At 45.9% G+C, this 20,984-nt stretch overlaps 5 non-coding genes across 5 annotated transcripts; 1 reads left to right on the top strand and 4 right to left on the bottom strand.

Moving 5' to 3' along the window:
* Positions 1 to 5,932: 5,932 nt before the first annotated feature.
* On the top strand, positions 5,933 to 6,006 carry Trnan-guu. Its single transcript has one exon. It is a non-coding gene; the product is annotated as a tRNA-Asn (tRNA).
* Positions 6,007 to 8,303: 2,297 nt separating this feature from the next.
* On the bottom strand, positions 8,304 to 8,376 carry Trnak-cuu. The gene has a single exon. It is a non-coding gene; the product is annotated as a tRNA-Lys (tRNA).
* Positions 8,377 to 9,107: 731 nt separating this feature from the next.
* Trnah-gug lies at positions 9,108 to 9,179 on the bottom strand. Its single transcript has one exon. It is a non-coding gene; the product is annotated as a tRNA-His (tRNA).
* A 658-nt stretch (positions 9,180 to 9,837) lies between these two features.
* Trnag-ucc lies at positions 9,838 to 9,909 on the bottom strand. The gene has a single exon. It is a non-coding gene; the product is annotated as a tRNA-Gly (tRNA).
* A 1,661-nt stretch (positions 9,910 to 11,570) lies between these two features.
* Trnae-cuc lies at positions 11,571 to 11,642 on the bottom strand. The gene has a single exon. It is a non-coding gene; the product is annotated as a tRNA-Glu (tRNA).
* Between the last annotated feature and the right edge of the window lie 9,342 nt (positions 11,643 to 20,984).

Below are 20,984 nucleotides of genomic sequence, written 5' to 3'. Positions count from 1 at the left end.
TGTCATTGAAAGAACAGGCTGTGGAAGTAATGTGGGGTAAGTGAGAGTAAGTATGAGAGGAAGAAGAAACCACCCTTAGAAAATAATGTTGTTTAAGTGTCACGTCTGCTTCTCAGCCTGTGTCCGAGAACGTGCGGAGGGTGTCGGGGATTGACAACACAGAGACTCGTTCAACGATATAAAGAAAACTTTAAACAGGCCCCAAAACGGTTCAAGAAAAACTTCCTAAGAAAGGCTCCCACCAGAGAAGCTTCTGCTCTCTCCTCTACCCTGGCTGGTTCTGCTCTGACCCCAGAGGTGGATGTGTGTGGGTTTTTGAAGGTGCAGTTAGTCTTTGGACAAGATCGAGGTCAGGGCGGTTTACGTGGGAAGACCTTTTCCAGGAACTTATTGTATCATTTTTTAGTAAACATGTTTTTACTAAACATTGTCTTACAGCTGCCTACTCCCAGGCAGAAGGGGAAGTGGGTCTCTGCTCAAGGTCTGGTGTTCCCACATTTAAGATGGACAGTTGGTCCCAGCACTAGGGAGGCAAGAGCAGGTGGATCTCTGTGAGCTCAAGGCCAGCCTGGTCTATACAACTAGTCCCAGGTCAGTCAGGCCACACACACACACACACACACACACACACACACACACACACACACACACACACAAACTCCTATCTTAAACAAATACAATGTTTGATAAACATTTGGGGAGCTACCAGCTTCCACGTGTGCATGCACATGCACTGAAGATAAACAAATGAAAATGTACGTTTTTCATTTGGTTTTATTTTTTGTAGTTGTTTTTGAGACAGGGTCTCATTATATAGCTCTAGTTGATCTGGAACTTTAGGTAAATCAAGCTCGCCTAATTTATGGTGATCCAGCCACTCTGCCTCTGCCTCCCCAAGACTGGGATTGAAGGTACATGCCACCATGGAGAGCACAAGAAGGATTTTGTTCTGCATTGTTTTGTTTGTTTGTTTGTTTGTTTTTTGGTTTTTCGAGACAGGGTTTCTCTGTGGTTTTGGAGACTGTCCTGGAACTAGCTCTTGTAGACCAGGCTGGCTTCAAACTCACAGAAATCCGCCTGCCTCTGCCTCCCAAGTGCTGGGATTAAAGGCGTGTGCCACCAACGCCTGGCTCTGCATTGTTTCAAGATAGCTAGTTTGGAGGTGGTTATCAGATAATAATTACGTAGGGAGCAGCTGCTCATGAAGACATTTGGGTCAACCTTGTGCCAGTCACATAATTTCTCCTCTCCTAGATTTAAACAAATAGATAGTGGAATTTCTTTGTAGCAGTATAGAGGTGTAGTCAGAGGTGAGTTTCCATTCTGTTCCATTCTGAAGCTGCTTCCCCGATTACCACACAGGAGGCTTATATTAATTATAAATACTTGTCTGGTAGCTCAGGTTATTACTGCCTTTTATGCTTAAGTTAACCCATAGTTTGTATCTATGTTTAGCCACGTGACTTGGTACCTTTTCTCATTTTCTCAGTGCAGCATCTCATCTTGCTTCCTCTGGAAGCTGGTTGGTGACCCCTGACTCTGCCCTTCCTCTTCCCAGAATTCTCCCACTCTGCTTCCCCAGCTATGCTTTATCGAGGCTATATATGGAAAAACAATATATTTATTTATCAGAGAGAGAGAGAGAGTCGCACTGACCAGTAGTCAGAAGCGTGGCTGGCTTCCAGGAGAAAAAAGGAAAGCCCCTTTTCCTTTAACTTCCTTTTATCTCTACCTTGACCCTGCCCTGTTGGGCGGGTAGCTTTGTGGGGTTCACTCCTACAATTCCCCTTTTAGTCTAAATAGAAGATTTAAATTTGTTACAAACTCAAACATATACAACATATATATACAAAGAGGGTGATAATTAAGTTATAATCTACTTATCCTAAACTAAACATATCCATTCCACCTAAATTCTAAACTTATCTGAAAGGGATACCTAAGTCTGAATACCTCCTTCCAATCCCAACCCTAAAATAATTGCAAATTAACACTAACAGGTGTAAACTATCCTCTAATGTCAATAGTATGGAGAGGGGATGTGGAATTCTCAAATTTACTTCCTGCTGAAGTGGGACGATGACAATCATGGGGACCTGTGGGAAGAAAATGTTAGCGTAACTAGAGTCTTAAGTATGTTAATTAGTCTCTGTTTTGCAGGAGAGGCTTGACTGAAGTTCCGGATTAGATTTTGATTTTGATTGAAGCTCTTGTCTGAAGCTCTGATCAGATTGTAGAAGGTGTACTGTATCAGTTCCTTGGCCTGACGATGTGTCGAGTGATGTAGTTCCAAGCTGGTTTCAGGATGGTGCCTGTCAAGTGGGGTCGATGATGTGGGGCAGTTTAGATGTATCCAGTCGAATCAGGCGGAGTCGGGAAAGTGAATCCACATTCAACTGAAGCAGTTGAAGATCGCTGTCAAGAAATCCCTTTGTCTCTAGAAACCTGAAATATTAATGTTAGCACAGAAATTCTTAACTTCTATGTATATGAATACTGGGAAAGGCAACCCTAAAAAGATAATACACATGAAGGAGATTAGAGTTTTAGAAAAAAATCAAATATACACAGATGACAGTCCCCATATATGTATATCTTTTTTGATGTCATTGTTTCTGTCTTATATCAATGGCTCTTTGATATAATACAGAAAGTCTGAATTGCATTTTAACAATATGCTTGGGTTTAAAGCAGGAGATCCAATCCAACTCCAAAGCCAGCAAAATTTAGATGAATTGGGACTCAGGCATATTAAAAAGTGGAAGAAATAGAAATTATAATAACAAAATACAGAGATGTAGACATTGATAACACATCACATTATTGCATGTTTGGTGGTCCTCTGAGTAGCTATCCTTTCTTCTTTAGGTATCCATATACCTAGGATTTTTTCACTGTTCAGAACTAATTGTCCTGTAAAGACACAAACAGAATACTTCTCTTTCCTTTTATGAGGTCTCCTTATACTTAGCAGACCTTGTAGATGAGCTGTCATCCTTCCTCCTCCTGAGACGTTTTCTGTTCTGATCGAATCTTAATTAATTTAGATGGGATCCAAAGCTTTTCTTCTCCTGTGGAAACAAAAGCATAACCCCTTCCCCAATGTAACACATATCCTGGTTTCCAGACTGAGGTCATAACATCCTTAAAATACACTGGTTGGTTCAGTTCAGAAGTCTTCTCTGTAGTCCAGTGTCTTTCTGCTGCAGTTTGTCCTTTTTCATCAGCATTAAGAAAATTCAATGTTAGTAAAGCATTATGTAACCTGTGTTTAGGGGTCTTTGTTCTCCCCGGCTGTTTATGAAGCATCTCTTTTAAGGTTCGGTTAGATCTTTCAATCACTGCTTGTCCTGTGGGATTGTAAGGTATACCAGTTACATGTTTTATATTATAATATTTGAAGAATTGTTCCAATTTACTGGAGACATATGCTGGAGCATTGTCAGTTTTTATCGTTTTAGGTATACCCATAACAGCCATCACCTCTAAGAGGTGTGTAATAACAGAGTCAGCCTTCTCAGAGCTGAGGGCAGTAGCCCATTGGAATCCTGAGAACGTGTCTATGGTATGGTGTACATATTTTAAACTGCCAAATTCTGGGAAGTGAAATACATCCATTTGCCAAAGTTCATTTCTATGAATACCTTTAGGATTACAACCTGCTGGTAATGGAGTTTGATTGTAGAATGAGCAACTGGGGCAATTTTTTACTATTTCTTTGGCTTGTTGCCAGGTGATAGAAAAATCCTTCTTTAAGCCTTTGCTGTTGACATGGTGTTTCTTATGAAATTCTGAAGCTTCCAACACATTACCTACTAACAAACGATCAATTTCATCATTGCCTTGTGCCAGAGGACCTGGCAAACCTGTATGGGACCTGATGTGTGTTATATATATAAGATGAGTCCTGTTTCTGATGGTTTCCTGTAATTGTAAAAATAATGAGGTTAATTCTGTACTATCAGGAACAAATTCTGCAGTCTCAATGTGTAAGACAACTCTTTCTGCATACTGAGAATCTGTGACTATATTGAGAGGCTCTGTAAAGTCTTTAAGTACCATGAGAATGGCATAGAACTCTGCCTTTTGTATGGAGTTGTAAGGGCTTTGAACTACTTTACTTGTATTTCCTGATTTATACCCTGCCTTACCTGATTTGTTTGCATCCGTGCTTGGGATAGAATCTATGCTGCTGGCTTCTGTCAGAAAGAGCCCCTCTTACCTTATCTTCTCTTACAAAAGGCGCACCCCTGTCATGTCTGTTGCGCAGCCTGTGTCCGAGAACGTGCGGAGGGTGTCGGGGATTGACAACACAGAGACTTGTTCAATGATGTAAAGAAAACTTTAAGCAGGCCCCAAAAAGGCTCAAGAAAACTTCCTAAGAAAGGCTCCCACCAGAGAAGCTTCTGCTCTCTCCTCTACCCTGGCTGGTTCTGCTCTGACCCCAGAGGTGGATGTGTGTGGGTTTTTGAAGGTGCAGTTAGTCTTTGGACAAGGTCGAGGTCAGGGCGGTTTCCGTGGGTAGGCCTTTTCCAGGAACTTATTGCCCTGGGCATTGTATCGTTTTTTTAGTAAACATGTTTTTACTAAACATTGTCTTACAGCTGCCTACTCCCAGGCAGAAGGGGAAGTGGGTCTCTGCTCAAGGTCTGGTGTTCCACACATCCCGTTTCGTATTCACATCCACCCAGAACGCTTACTAAAATCCCCACACTAGCTCCCGGGCTCTCTGTCCCTATACACACATACCCATAACACATCCCCGGTCTACACTCGTTCCCAGGCTGTTTTGGCTTGCACACTTCTCTTCCCCGAAGCTACCTGCCCCCTCTTAAAATGGGCAAGGCTTTCCCGACTGTTTGCTGTTCTCCCCAGAGAGATAGCCATCGCAGTTTAAAATCCCAAAAAAACCCTTTCTATCCACGGAGTAGTCCAGGTCCGTGGTTTCACTGCGCGCTCGCGTGCACTGAGCTGTGTCCAGCCCTGCTTTCTATCCTTTGATTTTGTGGTAGGGAGTCACTGAGTCCCACAGAGTGACCTCCAGTTCTTCCTGTATCCAGGCTGGCCTTATGTGGTCCTCTAGCCTCGGCCACCACAGTCGATGGAACACTGGCGGGAGTTAAACACTTGCAGTTCACACAGCCGCTGGAGGAGACCTGAGGTCACTTCACCTCGAGAGGCGGAGAAATTGGTTTGTGTTTAGCGCGCATGGAGTCCGCATTGAGGACCTCGGCCAGATTCTAACAGCTCAGGGAATGTAAGAAGCACTGATCAAAAGGAACGAAGGAGAGAGAGAGGGGAGGGGGGGAGGGAGGGAGGGGGGAGGGAGGGAGGGAGAAGAAAGGAAAGGAAGAAAATGGAAGAAAGGAAGGAAGAAAGGAAGGAAGGAAGGAAGGAAGGAAGGAAGGAAGGAAGGAAGGAAGGAAGCAGGTCTACTTTTCTCATTCTGGAATTCTCGTAGGGCTAAAAGCCTACCCTGACGTTTTCCTTTTGAAGCCACGTGGTGGAGTGTCTTTCGCCCGGCCCCGCGTGGGTGTCCCCTCAGGTGCCAGGCGTGCCCTGGCCCAGGCGAGCAAGTCCCAGGGCGCGCGGCCGGGTCCAGCGGGTGAGCCCGCCGCTCGCCGGCCTGCGGGGCCCAGGGAAAAGGCTGCGAGGACACCTGAGTGCGCGAGTCCGCGGCGGCGGCGGCCAGCAGAGGGCGAACGACTTCCGAGACTGACAAGCTGGGACCGGGTGACGGGAGGCACTGGGCTGAATTACGTTAGATTAATGTGAAAACTTGACAAACACGCGTGCCGGCCTCGGTGTGCTGTTTTAGCTTCTGGAAAGCAGGGAGCTGGGCAGGCCACAAAAATGAGGCGTGGCCAGCCAGCCGCACGCTCAAAAGCTCATGCTAAGATTAGCAAATGAATTTACAGGCTGAGCTCCGCATGTCTCTGTGGCGCAATCGGTTAGCGCGTTCGGCTGTTAACCGAAAGGTTGGTGGTTCGAGCCCACCCAGGGACGGCGTCTTTTGCCTGATTGGACATTTAAAGTCAACTCCTATTTATCATCCACTCTCATTGAGAGGCTTAGATAATATGAGGAAAGTGTGCAGTAACAAGACACGATTCCACGAAAGCCTCTGAGCTGTGAGTAATTCAGCAAGGGTAGCTTCTCAGTAGTGCACGTCTTGGGTCCTCGGAGACCCGTTTCCTGTTTCTCTCTCAGCTTCACAATTTCATGCATGTACGTTCTGGTCCTCGGACCATCCTCTCCCATTTCCTTCACAATATAACTGAACCCCAATCCCCCCAGCCGTAGAAGAGAGTTAGTAGGAATACTTCCTTTACAAATCCACCCAACATTTGATGAGAAAAGCTTGAAAAACGTTTGCGTACGTAAATCATGGATACATAAACCAATGGTCATTAAATATTGGCCACTGTAATTATTTTCAGTTGCAGCATCACCTTTTTTATTATTTACCTCAGCTTTATTTTCCCCTCCCCTCTCTTTTTAAGGGTGGGGGTAAGTTTGTTCACTTACCTCTCTCTCTCTCTCTCTCTCTCTCTCTCTCTCTCTCTCTCTCTCTCTCTCTGTCTCTCTCTGTCTGTCTCTCTCTGTCTCTGTCTCTCTGTCTCTCTCTCTCTCTCTCTGTCTCTCGGTGGGGTTGTTCGCTTTTTATTTTGAGACAGTTTTATTAATTGCTAAGCCTGAGCTTAGACTAACTGTGTAGAGCAGGTAGGCCTTGACTTGTGACCCTGGTACCTCCAGCGGTAGCTGGGATTACAAGCCTGTATGGTCAGGCCCGCCAACCCTCAGATATGTTTAAAAGCATTGTTATGTTTCTCTAAAACACCTCAGTCAGGCTGTTCTGTTAAAAGTAAAACAACTGCTGGGCATGATGGCTCCCGCCTTTACTGTAGCAGCACTCGGGGCAGAGACAGGCACACCTCTGAGTTCCAGGCCAGCCTGGCCTACAGAGTGAGACTCTGTCTCCAAGGGGAAGAAACGTGAAAAATCTGTAGCTGGGAGGGTGAGACCAAAGGATCAGGGCCACACTACACAGCGAGACCCTGGCTTCCGGCACTCACGTGATCCCGTCTGAGCACGGTCCTAAGCACAAGTGAGACTAGCGCCACCCTGTGTCAGCTCCAGCAGTGGCTTTCACTTCTCCAATTTTCTTTTTTAGCCCTGCTCCACCCCGCTCTCCCTCCCGACAAAAATTATTAAGATTTCCAACTGGGGAGAAGTCTGGCACAGAAGCGACTGTTTCTCCGAGGCTGGAGCGAGCTACAGAATGAGTTCAGTCTCCAACAAAACGTAAAAATCATTTTGGTGGGGTTGAAGACTTAGCTTAGTGGACAAACGAATTTGAAGGTCCTGGATTTGGTCTCCAATACCCAAAAGAAGGAACAACAAAGTAACTCTGTTTTTGTCCAGGACGAAAAACAGAAAGAAAAGCTGTGGCATGGTAGAACAGCTCCTATGGTCTCTCCGTATTGTAGTGAACCAAGAAGCCGTTTGATCCCTGATTATTTGCTCTCTTTCCCTTCGCAGAAGTTCATACAGTCTTCCACTTGTTCCCACTGTTTTGAAATGAAATTTCTTAGTTTCACCCACCATGTGGAGCCCACAGTGGGCCCTTTCATTATAAGAATTTAAATCTCTTGGGTATCTATCATTCCCAACATGCTTGTGTATGCACCAGTAAAGATGAATATTTTCTTGCAAACACTAGCAGTCTTCGGATATAAATAATTGCCTGTTTTAAGTGGTCCTCATTTTGGATATTTTTCACTTAATTTTATGTATAAATAATTTAATTTCCCAAGGATCAGGGACCAAGTGTCCAGCTAAGGGTCCTTTTAAAGCAGGGTCGTGGGTGAGATGAAGGGATGGAGGGAAGTCATCAGGTTCTGTGAGCTGCTCAGAGTTGCACAGCTTCTCCGGGCAGAGTCGGCGTGGAACAGGACCCCAGCTCGCCCATGTCTCTGAAACCGCTGACTGAATTCTTCTCCCATAACGTGTTTGGTGCAAATGGGGCAAAGTTTTGGAGACATTTTACGGGTTTATTTTATCATCGCCACCACCATTATTAATGGTTATTTTGTTGCTGAGTTTTTTTTATCGTTGTTTTGTTACTTTTTTCAGACAAGGCTTCACGTACTCCAGACTGATTTTAGAAACCCTCCCGCCTTCACCTTATAACGTCAGCTTACTGAGATTTAACACAGTGGCTTCATGATTCTGTTTCCAGCCAAGCAGAGAATAAAACACGCAAGAGATTTTAAAAAGTTACCAGAGTAGGAAAAAGAAAGCGCCCAACGTGGGGCTCGAACCCACGACCCTGAGATTAAGAGTCTCATGCTCTACCGACTGAGCTAGCCGGGCCTCGAGCTGCGCTGTAGTTCTACGTATATATAATGTTTGCGAATAATGGCGCAATCGTTCTACTTTCTCTTCTTTGGCACTAGCAAAGTTCCATAAACGATAATTTGGTGTCTATGTTAATAGCTTTTGTCTGAAACTCTTCGGAGGAATCTGAAGTGCAGAGAGTGGAGGGAACTACACAGAGCCAGGCGGGCCTCTCTGTTCCTTCAATCTTTCCGAGTGGAGTCACGGGAAGCTCGAGCTGGGTGTCGGGGGCGCGTGGCGCTCAGGACCAGCCGACCGAGCGCGGCGACAGGGCAGTGAGAAGCGGGCGCGCTGCTGAGAAGCTGGAGCGTCTGCTTTTGCGACTAGACATGGTTGGAGCATGAAGGACCCTCACTGGGAAAATAGGTCCTGCTCACTCTTCTTCGGAGGTAGTTTCTTTTTAAACACCAAGTTTGTGCTGCCCGAGAATCAAGGCCAAGGCCATCTGGTGTAAAATTCACCGAGACACACTGGTGTAGCATTCGGTGTGGTATTTGCTGCAGAAGCAGGCGCTCCGCGTCCCAGGTGTTTGATTTACCGACGCGGGGGAAGGCGGGAAGAGAATCCCCTGCAACCCTGGTTCTTCCAGAGAGTTTAGATTCCTCGTCTTGGGTAAGCAGTGACCCAGTTTCTCCGCAAAGGCAAAATTAGAAGGTTGGCGTTTTGAAAATTAAGTAAAACTGCTGCATATGGACAGTATTACCAAATGCCGTGACTCGGATTCGAACCGAGGTTGCTGCGGCCACAACGCAGAGTACTAACCACTATACGATCACGGCGAGCCATCGGACAAGCAGCGGGTTGCGACCTCAACTTAATGGCCTTTGAAGGAGAAGCGCCTGCACGTGCTGTCTGATTTGTTTACTGTAGTCTATGTGATTGTCATGGTAAATGCCTGGCTTTGTAACCTTGACGCTCCCGGGATGCTGGCGCCGGCATCCATTTTCTCACCTCCCATCCCCCCTCCGACCTGGATGAGAAACGACGCCCGCCGCACCGGCCCACGTCTGTCATGCCCCTCCAACGGAGCAAGTCACCTTGCAGGCAGCCGCAAACGATATTCCTATTTACACTCCATCCTGTGCTCTGGAATCAAGGATTTCGCTACAAGAATGGTGCAACTGGAAAAGGAGCAGAGCTGGCGAGCTGAAGGAAAAAGAAGGAACCCTTCTCCGGGGTGGTGTTTGCTGGCCCCATTCACCAAGCTAAAAGGCGCCACGCGTTCCCTCCCGAACCGAAGGCGGAGCTGCCTCTGAAGTCTCAGAGAAGGGTAGCCCCATTTCAGACACTTCCCTAAGGGGTCACAAAATAGGTAATCGTACACGTTTGCGACGCCATCTACTGCACCAAACAGACCGGCATGGCCGGGGCAGGCCCGCGTCTCTAGGTGAGCTTGGCGAACTCACTTCGAGGGTTGGAATTTAAGTAAAAAGCGAATGCGTTGGCCGGGAATCGAACCCGGGTCAACTGCTTGGAAGGCAGCTATGCTCACCACTATACCACCAACGCCTTCTGATAGGGTCTTCGATTAAATTTTATATAAAGAGTACTACATCAAATTTCTTTTTGCCAGCTTGTTTTTTCAAGCAGGAGAGAACGAAAATAAAAAAAAAAAAAAAGAGAAAAAAGAAACTCTGAATTCCGGGATTCGTCCTGTTGAAATGACTATGGTGGTTCTTGATTTCCATGTTTAGAGAAAATCAATTAATTCCTTTTACCGTTTGAAGGGATCTCCTGGAATCGAGTGATCCGGGAAAGGCCCTGCTGTGGGTTGTTTATGGGAGACTTTCTTTAGGATAGATGCAGAAAAGGTTGCTCTGAGACCTGCGTTTAGCGCTTGAGACCAAAGTTGCCTATCTGCTCATTTGCAGGGGGTCAAACATCGGCTGGAATACACCGCCTTCTTCTCTTCCTTACAAAAGTACAGAATGTCATTATGGCGTCTCGCTTTAATTTGTATTTATTTTATCACTATCGAAACGGATCGTGTACGTGGTTTGGCAATTATTTACACTAGTGTTTTGTATTTACTGAGATTTATGTTTTGCCTGGCTTTTCTATTCAGTATTTGTTTTCCCTATTGACTTATATCAGATCAGCATTTGCCTTTTAATGACTAATTGTGAGAAATTTTTATGTAGGCAGAAGTGTTTTCCTTTTATATACACTGAGGCTCGTAAGTTTAGTTCCTTTCCAAAAATCAAAACGATCTTCATAAATGTTTTCTTATAACTTTATAATGTTTACGTTCTTGTGCTCTAGTGCTCGGTGGCATGAGACACCAGATCCACAACTAGACGTTTATCTTGAGGAAATAGCTAAGGACAAAGATATATCTACTTGGATGCTCGTCAAAGTGTAAAACCACAAATTTAGTTGGGACAGAGAGCACTCTAAACATCCAAGATTTGTTAAATTCAAATTATGTTTGCTTTGTTGTGCTTTGCTGGCGGAAGATTACTTTCTGAAGGGCAATTGGTAACGACTATCCACAAACGGACATAACATTTGAACCAGCATTTTATCCCTAGGCTTTAAAACCACACATGTGCAAAATGACACACGCACTGAATTATTTATGATAGCACTGTTTTGTAATGGCACGGAATTAGAAAACAGAACATAAACATAAGCGTTCATCAGTGGGAATCTATCTAATTATGGAATATCCAAACGATGGAGTGGTACATGTCATAACAAACAAGCAAACAAACAAAAAGCCAACTGCTTCTAAAAAGGGAGGTGAGGCAAGCCGGTGATCTCAGGCCCTGGAAGACAGGGATGCAGATTTGAGGTCAACGTGGTCTGAAAAAGAATTGTCAAAAAGAAGAGACAAGGCGCCGAGGAGATCGCTTCTATTCGCACAAGAGCACAAAACAAAGCGTCTCCGAAATTGAGATTAGCACTGATCACCTCAGTAGACACGGAGGGAATGTAGCATGAAAGTCAGGTTAATCACTTGTGCGTTTTCGCAAAATTTAATCCTAAATTAGGTAAAATACTCTTTTGAAAGATTAAGTGGACGAAATAATTTAACAGAGAAAACTTTTGTCTCCTGGGAATTGTTAGAACTGTGTTATCTTTCAAAACATGAGGTATTAAAAGTATTTTCATATTTCAAGTGATTGTTTTGCACTTACTTTTCTAAGGGTGAGTGAGAAAAACTGCATTTCCCTGACCGGGAATCGAACCCGGGCCGCGGCGGTGAGAGCGCCGAATCCTAACCACTAGACCACCAGGGACGCTGGCATGTAATGCGCGTTAAGTTTATGTGAGCTTTCATTTCATCATCCCGCTGAAGTTTTGAGATTCTGCACGAGACCTTCTCCTTACCGAGACAACTTCTTCAATGTGTTTCTCCAAAATAGAAAATAACGAAAGCGTTCTCAAGCCTGGAGGGGATTACGGACACAGGATCGCAGTCCCAAGACCACAAAGAGACAAAACCCTGCAGACAAACAGCTCCTCCCTAGAAAGTACAATCGCCCGGACTAACGGGCTTTGCCAAAAGAACCACGAGTTTTCCCGGGAGGGTATAAAGCGCACCGCGCGAGGAACGCTAAGACGTCCTCGGCCTCCGGTGGCTACCGGGTCGCCAGGATAGCTGCGCGGTAGCTGCAGCGCTCGTCACGGGCCGGAGAGAAATCCGCCTGCTGCTTGACGCGCAGAAGGGCCTCAGCTTAACTCGATGCGGCGTCTACCAACTTTAAAAAATAAAAGCCTCATCTGAGAGAGCGGGAAGAAAAAACTGGCGTGCATTCCCAGACGAGGAAACCTTTTCAGTTCCTTATTCCCCTCATCAAGGCATTGCACTGAACATGGGCGAAAAGAGATGAACAGAGAGAGGAAGACACAGAGATAAACCTGACGTGGCAAAATGTTGCCAACGAAGGCAACAAATAGAACGTTATGCCCATTTTTCTGTAGGTTTGAAGTTAAAACAAGAAATTGACAAAAAACTAAATCAAAAGTCGTGCCTCCGGCCTTGTTTTTTGTCTGTTTCTGGTGTGTGTGTGTGTGTGTGTGTGTGTGTGTGTGTGTTAACCGTGAAGTGATTTTTACTGTACACATGACTTCAACTAGAACATTTTAAAAGTACCTCCCTACACTTGAATGGCATTACTTTCTTGGCTTACGGTCAAAGCCTTACCTAGAGTGAGCAGAAGTCACTTTTGATAATGGATTATGAAGAAACAGGGACGTTCGAGGAAACGGCGCCTTCCCGGCTGTTCCGCTGTGTTTTTAACGAGTATGTTAAGATGTTAGGGATTAATCTTCCATCCGTCCGCTCTCCACCTCCCTGGACTCTGCTCAAGCCTCGGTTTCTGCCGCAGCCTTCGGTTGCGCTGTCACAAACCCTGGCAGGCACCCTGTGGTGACTTTGTGACTGCCTATCTGGCGGGCAAGCCCAGTGCAGGGGACATCTCACCTCGGAAGCGGGTTAATGTGAAAGGGATGTTGACGCTTGTCGCATCTCAAATCCCGCTCCTCGCCCCTTTCCCTGCCTGCTGCCTCCCCTTGCAGTCAAACTCCCGCATCCTCAGAGAGCTACTAGATGAGACCACGGGGCCCCGACACCCTTCAGAGACCCTGCCACGATGTCCGCCTCTGGTGCTGGGGCCTAACTCTCAGGAGACCTGGGCGCGCTGCAGCTTCGCTGTCTATTGGTTCATATTAATACACTCTTCTAACAAACTCCCAATCATCTCGACGTCCCTCCAATCCCAAACTTAGCAGGTGTCCATATGTTGCACATGTATTTTGACAAAAACTCAGGAATCCTGTCCTGTCGTGGGAGAGCCTATCAGCTCTCTCGCTTTCACTTGAGATGTTTTCACCGGATATCAGACAACGCCCCCACCCCATTGGTAAAAGGAAACAAATGTATTTCTCTGCCCTCGCAGCTGTTTCCTCTGGATTGCAACATTTCCAGCTGCAGAGAAAGGTAGAGGCCCAAGGAACTCCAAAGACCCCTCCTGGAGGTTACACACTTTGTAAACAATAGCCAGGGAGAAAGAAGACTCTTAGTGGGGCTGCCTGCAAATTGTACAGGGGACTCCAGCGATCGTCACCCAGGCGGGGCTTTTCAGTGACCCATAAACCCGAGTTCCTATATGTAACTCAAACTCTGGGTCAGCAATAGACTTGGGTGGAATTATTTCTTTGGTTTATCCCCAGAGCCTTACCCGGAGTAAACAGACACACGTTCAGTGTCCTCAAGAACTCACACAACATACAAGAAATCAGAAATTCGAAAGAAATAAGCCTTCGGAGGATAAAGATTATCAAAACATATCGTATGAAATTTTTAAAATAAAAACAAACAGCAAACAAAAAGCGCAGGCTAGTCTTCAAAAATGGCCTCTGGTCAACAGAGCCTTTTCATCGATTATCCTGCCACCTGCTGGTGATTTGTGGCAACACAGGAGAACCTAGGAAACCATATGTGCTCTGGGATTGGAATTTGCCACCAGTTAGAAAATGGGTCTGAGCCAGGCGTTGGTGGCGCACGCCTTTAATCCCAGCACTTTGTGAGTTCCAGCCCAGACTGGTCTACAGAGCGGGTGCCAGAATAGGCCCTAAAGCTACACAGAGAAACCATGTCTCGGACAACCTAAAGAAAGAAAAAAAAAAAAGAAAGACAATGTGTCTGGGGGAGCCCAAGGAAATGATCACCCAATTCAAAATAAAGGTGCGCACCTATGTCAAATCAAGCAGGCAAACACCCGCAGCGGGGTGTGGGGGCCCAGCCCCCACAGGGTCTCTGAGTTGTTTGTCAGCTGATAGCCACAGGTGCATCCTGTTTTCTAGTCCTGTCTTACAGCCCCTGCATTGCCCCACTGACATCAACATCTAGCAGGAGGAAAACACGCTCTCTTCCACCTGGGGTTTTTCTACTGTGCTGTAAGACTATATATAAGACTATATAAGACTGCTCCCTCCTACAAGAGAGAGACCTCTTAGCACTTGCAAAATAAAGGCACTTCTTAGTACCAACAGCTGGACGTCTGGTCTTTCTTTTCATAATACCCTGGAGTTGCTTGTGGCACAGGCGCCCGGCAGCGGGATTCCCTGTTTTGTTTTGTTTTGACCTAAGACAGCCCATCAGTAGGGGGCGAGGTGAGAGAGTCCCTCAATAGGGGGCGTGGTGGAAGACAAATGGCCTCAGTCAGCTTTTGTCTCAAGCCAGGAGATTGAGGAAGAAAATTCGCCGTACTTGTACTGATATACATAAGTATATTAAACATATAGTTACAAATAAATAGTATGGTTTATTACTTTGTTACTTATTACTTATCCATGGCCCTCTCCCTGTTTGCCTAGCTTCTGGTCTCTTAATCTGACTCCTTTCTTTGGCTTCCATAGGCAAGAGTAATACCTTCAGGCAAAACATACATACGTATAAATAGAAATTAATAAATAAAATCTCAAAAGAATAAAAAAGAAGTCTGAGGTGGAGGAAGGAATTTGAAAAAATAATCGCCCAAATTTGGTGGAGAGCCAAACCTACAGATGTAAAAACCCAGCAAACAATGCCAAGGTGCGTCCTAGAAACTGCTGGAAGTTAAAATAAGAAGGAAGGAAAAAGCAAAGTATGCTGAAATTAAGGACAGGAAAATGATTTGAACGACAGTGGATTTCTCATTAGAAGGCACAAATCTTTTTAAAGCTCTGCAGGACTCTCTGGAAAGAGTGAAAATATCCTTCAAAAACGATGGGGCCTGGGAGGCTGGAGAGATGGTTCAGTGGTAAAAATGCTTCCTGCTCTTCTTTAGAACAGGAGTTCCATTTCTAGGACCCACATCTGCTAGCTCATAGCCAACTGTAACTCCAGCTCCAGCTCCAGGGAGTTCTGCCCTCTTCTGGCCTCCAAGGGTAGCACACTCATGTGCACAGACCCACAAACAGATATACACACATACACATAAATAAAAATAGAAATGAAGCCTTATTCAAATGGTCAACAAGAACATGAAAACATTAGCCATAGGGAAATAAAAACAAATCCACATTTAAGACAGCATTTATGCCTGTCTTAGTCAGTGTCCTATTGCTGTAAGAAGACATCATGACCACAGCAACTCTTATAAAGAAGAACACTTAATTGGGGCTGGTTTACAGTTCAGAGGTTCAGTCCATTATCACCATGGTGAGACACATAGTATGCAGGCAGACATGGTGCTGGAGAAGGATCCAAGAGTTCTACATCAGGATTGGTAGGCTGCAGGAAGGGAGAATGAGTCACTGGGCAGGGCTTGAGCTTCTAAAACTTCAAAGCCCTCTCCCAGTGACACAGTTCCTCCAACAAGGCCATACCTACTTTTTTTTTTTTGGTTTTTTTTTTTTCGAGACAGGGTTTCTCTGTGTAGTTTTGGAGGCTGTCCTGGCACTCGCTCTGTAGACCAGGCTGGCCTCGAACTCACAGAGATCTGCTTGCCTTTGCCTCCCGAGTGCTGGGATTAAAGGCGTGTGCCACCAACGCCTGGCTAAGGCCATACCTACTTTAACAAGGTCATGTGTCTTAATGCTTTCAAATAATGCCACTCCCTATGAACCTATGGGAGCTGTTTTCATTCAAATCACCACAACACCTACGATGTAGACAGCTATAAATTAAAAAAAAATAGGAAAGAGCAAGTGTTGATAAGGATAAACAATTGGACCCTTGGGGCCTACTGGTAGAAATATTGGACAGTGCAGCTGCTGTGGGAGAGTTTGGGAGCTCTCCCATGAGGTAAATATAGAATATGACTCAGTAACTCCACTCCTGGGAATAGACCCCAAAGAACTAAAAGCAAGTAAATAAATATTTGTATATGCATGCTTCCTGGAGCACTGTTAATTATGGATACCTCTAGATCTCTGTAAATGTAGAAACAGTCCAAATGAAGGGATAAAATGACACCAGAGAGGGTCTGCTGTTGTAGCTCAGTAGTAGAGAGCTTGCCCAGCACATGGAAGTCATGGGTTTTGTCTTTAACACTGAAGAAAAGAAAACTCTCTCCAAGAGAAAGAGAAGTATGAATTCTAGCATTCAGGAAGCAATCCTTCAGCCTCTAGTGATACGTGAACACGTTACTTACCTATAAAAAGGAACAGAGCACCCATGCATGCTACAGTTTGGCTGGAACTCAAACACTTCACCCTATAACTGGACTTGGTGGCTCATGCCCAAAATCCCAGCACTTGGGAGGTAGAGGTAGGAGCATCAGGAGCTCAAGGGCAGCCTGGGCTACATGACACTTTGTTTCAAAAGTCCTCAAACCAGCCACCGTTAATCATAACCCTGGAGGAGGGGAGCAGATCTCTGTGAGTTCATGGCCAGTCTGGTCTGCATCATCAGTCCTATGCCAGACTGAGCTATATAGGGAGACCCTATGTACACCACAAACAAACAAAACAAATCCTGCAGGTCCTCCCTGCAGGTAGAGCAGGGGAAGGGCCGGTCCAGCGGGCCTCTTCCCAGGGGCTGAGCGGGATGGTGAGTGTCGACGACTCAGACCCTCCCCCCATTAGTTACCAGGGAGAAAAAAACCACACTGAGTCGGGAGTCTGTCGAAGCAGGATCTCCATTTATTCCAACACACAGGAACTTATATAGGACTGAGGTAGGGGATGAGATTTTAGGATAGGGTAAGGTGATATGAGGAGTAAGGGCCAATAGTATTCCACTAAGCAGGCAGGTAGGTAGGCAGAGGACTGTGGGAACACCAGACCTTGAGCAGAGACCCACTTCCCCTTCTGCCTGGGAGTAGGCAGCTGTAAGACAATGTTTAGTAAAAACATGTTTACTAAAAACGATACAATAAGTTCCTGGAAAAGGCCTTCCCACGGAAACTGCCCTGACCTCGACCTTGTCCAAAGACTAACCACACCTTCAAAACCCACACACATCCACCTCTGGGGTCAGAGCAGAACCAGCCAGGGGAGAGGAGAGAGCAGAAGTTTCTCTGGTGGGAGCTTTTCTTAGGAGGTTTTCTTGAACCTTTTTGGAGCCTGTTTAAAGTTTTCTTTATATCGTTGAACGAGTCTCTGTGTTGTCAATCCCCGACACCCTCCGCACGTTCTCGGACACAGGCCGAGAAGCAGACGTGACAGAGGACAATCTTGCATCAGGTCTGGCTGAGTCAGCCTCCACGTGGAGGTTACAGGTTAGAGACAGGTCGCCAAACTCTAGCCAGGCTCAGGAGGTTACACTGGGCCTCACATCATAGCCCAAAACTCAAGTCAGGCTCAGGAGCTTACACTGGGCCTCGTATCCAAGCCTTTCTTAGGCCCAACAAAATCCCTCCAAACAAAAGCCATCAAGAAGTTACGTAGAGAGCTGCGAAGTGCCGCACCCTTCAGATGGTGCTGGCTTCCGCCTTCTGCTAGCCCGATAGCAAGTGCTCTCCGTGATAAACAACTCCTTATTTGGTCAAGCCTGGATATCAGGCTTGCTTCCTCGTATGTGGACCTATCTGCTGTTGCCACATGGCTTACCGGGGTTGGCTGCCCAAGGGCCTTTTTAAGTTGTGGGCGGGCACTCCCTGGGGTCAGAAGATTTGTTCAAGGTCCTGAATAAACTGCCTGTGAGAAGGATTCCTTAGTCGCGTCTTCCTTGCTGGTCGAGGTGGTCGTGACAGTTGGTGGCCCGTACGGGGACGCTCGTACGAAGAAAGGAATTCAGAACTCACAGCGGTCAGGGGGTGCACCGGTAAGTCCCCAGGTAAGGCGGGGATCCGCGAAAAGAGCGGGATTATTGTTCTCACCCGTAGAGAAGGAGAGAACGGTCAGCAGAGCCGCGTCAAAGCGGACGGGACAAAAAGAAAAGTAGTAGAGCCGCGTCAAAGCGGACGGAGTAAAAGTGAAACAGAGGGTTGTATGGATTATTATTTTTCTTGGCCCTTTGGGTGGTATTCAATTTTATTTTTTGGGTTTTCTTTTCACTTTTTGTTATTAAAACATGGGTAATTCCACATCCCGCCCAATTTTTCTGGCACTCAACGAGTTGCTGCGATCAAAGAATCTTAGACTAAAAAAGGGACCACGACAAAAGCGGGGCAAAAAAAGGACTGGGACAAGAGCAGTTGGTTTACTCCTCTCTGTAGGTAAAGAGAGAGCAGGACAAATGGTTCGTGGAGCAGCGAACCGAAAGTAAAAACATTGTTAGCTTGGCTAGCAGGGAACCCAAAGTAAAAGCAAAAAAGAAACATTAGAAGCTTAAAAGAAACATTGTTAGTTTGGCTAGCAGGAACCGAAAGTAAAAACATTGTTAGTTTGGCTATGGGCGCTTCTCAGTCGCACCCAATTTTTTGGCTCTGAATGAGCTGCTTCGTTCTAAGAATTTAAGATTTTTGGAAGTTAGGGAGAGATCTTGATTTTGCATGGGACCGAGGAACAATATGGAAAATACACAGAAATTCTGGATACTGTATACTATTGTGTTTTTCAGTTTTTTGATTGCTCAGGAAGGAACAACTGGTAAAGTACACTTGATGATAAATGCTGCTGAATTATTTCAAACACTCAGAAGTGGTGTTCGGCCTGTCTAGAGACTAGTAAAAAGTTCCCTTGAGGATCAGAAATGTAGTGAGGCAGTTAAAAAGGGGAGAAATGCTTTAGAACAATTACAAGAGGAGAGATCAGAGCAGGCAAACGGTGAAAAGGGAGAAAAACAGAAAAGAAAGATGTACTCAGCGCTAGAAGACTCAGAGTCTACGGACTCCGAGGAGAATGAGGAGGAACTCCAAACTATTGTCATGATCCCCATGGTATGAACAGTGCCCCCTTCCAGCAATGAAAAGGTAGATTTGCAAACATGCAGACAGGATATCCAGGACAGGTGTTTGAACAGGTGGATCAGATAGCCATTAAGGCTTGGAAAATCACTGCCAAATTAAGGAGAAGTGAGTGGCAATCTTGGCACCTGGAGGCTGCGAGTGGAAAATGCAAGGATTATATGTGTTCCTGTTCAGTATGCCAATTTTACAAAAGCTACAAATTTGTCCAAGTATTTGTCCAGTTTTCTTTTACAGAATTGGTCACTTAAATTTGAAGATACTTTGAAGGAGTTGAGGCTGGCAGTGGTCCATGTGAATTCCACCAGAGTGGACCTTTCCTTTGCATCGGGATTATCGTCCTGGCTGACTTCTACAATGAACCATCTTAAGGAGTGGGCGGGTATAGGAGCATTAACAGGTCTCTTGGTGTTGGTCTCCCTGGTTTGCTTGTGGTTTCTATGTAAGATTATAGTCACACAAAGAGGCAATGCAGCCATGGTCATTCAGGCCTTTACCGATATTGAAGCAGGACAGTCCCCCACAGGCATGGTTAGCCACCTTAAGAACTAATTAAATATGCTCAGGATGCGAGGCAGAGCATTGCACTCTGAGTCAGCTAATAGTGACCCAGAGAAGAGCATGTCTGATTGCATGCGGGTTGGTACCCAAGAGTCCCGCCTCTGGAAAAAAGGGTATCGGACGGGTATAATGTTTGTTAAGTGGATGACACCAAACAAAAATCAGTACAATGTCCCTGTCTATGTCAGAGATCAGACCTCTACTCTTGCCTGTTGCATTTTAAACAAAAAAGGGGGAACACTGTCACGACCACCTCGACCAGCAAGGAAGACGCGACTCAGGAATCCTTCTCACAAGCAGTTTATTCAGGACCTTGAACAAAATCTTCTGATCCCAGGGAGTGCCCGCCCACAGCTTAAAAAGGCCCTTGGGCGGCCAACCCCGGTAAGCCATGTGGCGACAGCAGATAGGTCCACATACGAGGAAGCAAGCCAGATATCCAGCCTTGACCAAATAAGGAGTTGTTTATCACGGAGAGCACTTGCTATCGGGCTAGCAGAAGGCGGAAGCCAGCACCATCTGAAGGGTGCGGCACTTCGCAGCTCTCTACCAAGTTAGACATGAAGGTCATATATTGGGTAGTGACATGTATTTGATGCATCCAGAGTAGGTAAGTTTGTAGGGACAGAAAGTCTGATAGTCTGGTAGTCTGCTGCGTGGCCTGTGTCCGAGAACGTGCGGAGGGTGTCGGGGATTGACAACACAGAGACTCGTTCAACGATATAAAGAGAACTTTAAACAGGCTCCAAAAAGGTTCAAGAAAAACTTCGTAAGAAAAGCTCCCACCAGAGAAGCTTCTGCTCTCTCCTCTACCCTGGCTGGTTCTGCTCTGACCAGAGGTGGATGTGTGTGGGTTTTTGAAGGTGCGGTTAGTCTTTGGACAAGGTCGAGGTCAGGGTGGTTTCCGTGGGAAGGCCTTTCCCAGGAACTTATTGTATCGTTTTTAGTAAACATGTTTTTACTAAACATTGTCTTACAGCTGCCTACTCCCAGGCAGAAGGGGAAGTGGGTCTCTGCTCAAGGTCTGGTGTTCCCACAATTCACCCCTTTTTATTTTCAAATGAGGCACTCCTGGCTTAGGTCAAGTAGGGTCACCCTCCCTTTCCCGTCTTTGGGGGACCTTGAACCCCTGTTTTAGGTGGGAGGGGTCTTCCCCACAGGTTGCCCGTCATCGGAGATACCCCAACCTTAAATCATCTGTAACCAACCTTCATGGCTATTGGGATTGCCATGGGCTAAGCT

The sequence above is a fragment of the Mesocricetus auratus genome, unplaced genomic scaffold, assembly GCF_017639785.1.
Source record: "Mesocricetus auratus isolate SY011 unplaced genomic scaffold, BCM_Maur_2.0 Super-Scaffold_100009, whole genome shotgun sequence".
NCBI classification, from domain to species: domain Eukaryota; kingdom Metazoa; phylum Chordata; class Mammalia; order Rodentia; family Cricetidae; genus Mesocricetus; species Mesocricetus auratus.
The sequence above is the reverse complement of the archived record's forward strand: the minus strand, read 5'-3'. Positions and strand labels throughout refer to the sequence as shown.